The sequence below is a fragment of the Triticum dicoccoides genome, chromosome 2A (assembly GCF_002162155.2).
Source record: "Triticum dicoccoides isolate Atlit2015 ecotype Zavitan chromosome 2A, WEW_v2.0, whole genome shotgun sequence".
Taxonomy (NCBI): Eukaryota; Viridiplantae; Streptophyta; class Magnoliopsida; order Poales; family Poaceae; genus Triticum; species Triticum dicoccoides.
The window spans coordinates 283,334,306-283,336,644 of record NC_041382.1 but is presented as its reverse complement, the minus strand read 5'-3'; positions in this window follow the sequence as shown (position 1 = coordinate 283,336,644).

The following is a 2,339-nucleotide window of genomic DNA, read 5'->3' as shown; positions in this document are numbered from 1 at the left end:
GCACCAAAAGAAGCCCTCGGGCCTTCCCTGATCGCGCTATCGAGTGTTGTCAGGGTAGGCCCTAATAAGTGCACAGGCAGGGGTGCTTAAGAGGCTGGTCTCTTGAAGCCTTCTTTGCTTCTTCATTAGCCCTGAATCTGGGCCGGTATCCAGTTTCCGCGCGCGTCATGTAAAGCCAATGGTGGTGGGGCCGCCCTTGTAATGGACCGTGAATGACTTTAACGCATGGGGTAGAAACTACCAATTCACTCTTTCCACCACGCCCTTATCCTCAGCCATGTATGCGGCATGCATCGCACGGGATAGGTAACGGAGGCGTGTGGCGCGGGAGAGAATCAAGGCGAGAGCCCGGTCTTCTTGAGTTGGTGGAGAAGGACAGTGGTTGCTCGGTGATGGAGCGGCTCCCCTCCTCGGCCCGCCTATAAAGGGAGGGGCGAAGGAGGAGCTGAGCCATCCATCTCCGTATCCTTTTATTCTTTGTCTTCTGCATTTGGTTGGTCATATTGAAGAGAAGAGCCTGGGGCCAAGCTCTGGGCTCCACCTTGTGTCTAGAGTTGTCGGGTGTTGGTATTGGTGTTTGGGAAGTGAGCCTGGTCCATGCTCGGAGAAGACGCCATGGACGAGTCGCCCGTGGCATAGGAGACACCAAGCTTCCCTGTTGTGGGGGATCGCTTCCTCCCTTCCCCATGATTGGCCGCCCGCTGGGTAGTGTGGTGCCCAGTCCTGGGGTATCGCTGGTTACGGGCCAGGCGATCGAGCCCTCGGCGTCTCTAGTGCTCGCACGGGAGGCAGGGCTGGGGATCATTGGTAATCCCAGCACTGCCCCTCGGTGGTCTTGGGGTCAATGTCGATGAGAGGCGCGCCATCCTCCCCGCCGAGGTGGGGAGCAGCGCGCTTCAAGCCCCCATGCTGTCTTGGTCGCTCGCCGTCTCTTTGAGGAAGGCGCCGGGTGTCGGTGTCAAAACCGGCGGATCTCTGGTAGGGGGTCCGAACTGTGCATCTAAGGCGGATGGTAACAGGAGGCGGGGGACACAATGTTTACCCAGGTTCGGGCCCTCTTGATGGAGGTAATACCCTACTTCCTGCTTGATTGATCTTGATGATATGAGTATGACCAGAGTTGATCTACCACGAGATCGTAGAGGCTAAACCCTAGAAGCTAGCCTATGATTATGATTGTTGTTGTCCTACGGACAAAACCCTCCGGTTTATATAGACACCGGAGGGGGCTAGGGTTACACAGAGTCGATTACAAGGGAGGAGATCAACATATCCGAATTACTAAGCTTGCCTTCCACGCAAAGGAGAGTCCCACCCGGACACGGGACGAAGTCTTCAATCTTGTATCTTCATAACCCAACAGTCCGGCTGAAGGATATAGTCCGGCTGTCCGAGGACCCCCTAATCCAGGACTCCCTCAGTAGCCCCTGAACCAGGCTTCAATGACGATGAGTTCGGCATGCAGAATGTCTTCGACATTGCAAGGCGGGTTCTTCTCCAAATTCCGAATACCTATCGATTAGTGTTCGGCTTCCCATGAAATGTTGCACTCCTTGGCATCTGTGCCTAATAATGGCTATCCTCCACGTGTTGAGCGAATGTGAGAAGTCGGGGCATTTTTACACTTGCCACCCTAACCATGTGAGTAAATCGTCTATTTAAAGAGACGGGGATCCTCAGATCCAGATCACACCATCCTCCCACAGCGAGTATTCATCAGAGTATGCCCGGAAAAAGTCCATCCCATCATGGCCGGCCATCGCAGCTCCTCCTCTCGCTCCCGTAGCCCTAAGCCAAGCAATTGGAAGAAGTGTTCCGTCCCCCACAACCAATTAGTAGAGTTATAGACCCAAGGGTTTCTCTCTCCAGCGTATATGGTCCCCGTTCATGCCGGGACTTGCCACTTACAACGGCGGGGAGCAAGCGGAGAGCTTTCCCAACCCATCCATGGGGGAGCGGGTATGCCTTGTCCCTTACTTATTGAGGGGGATTGGATTTCCTATCCATTCATTCCTCCGTGGGCTCCTGGAGTTCAACGGCCTCCAGCTGCATACGTTGCCCTTTGCGAGCTGTTTTGGGCTGCGAAGCTCATTTCAAGCTATGGAAGAGGCTATTCTGCCTCATACCCCGTACACAGGAGGGGTCAATATATCAAGTGGGTGGAGCCGAGATATGGCGCATCGCCGGGACCAGGTACCTGTCTGGTACTCCGAAGAAGACATCCGAAGACTGGCCTTCGGAGTGGTTTTATATGGAGGACGTCCCCCTTCCGGACCCTATTCGGATGGGGCTTCCTGAGTTCGATAACACCCCTTTGAAGAAACGCCGTAGCTAGCGCC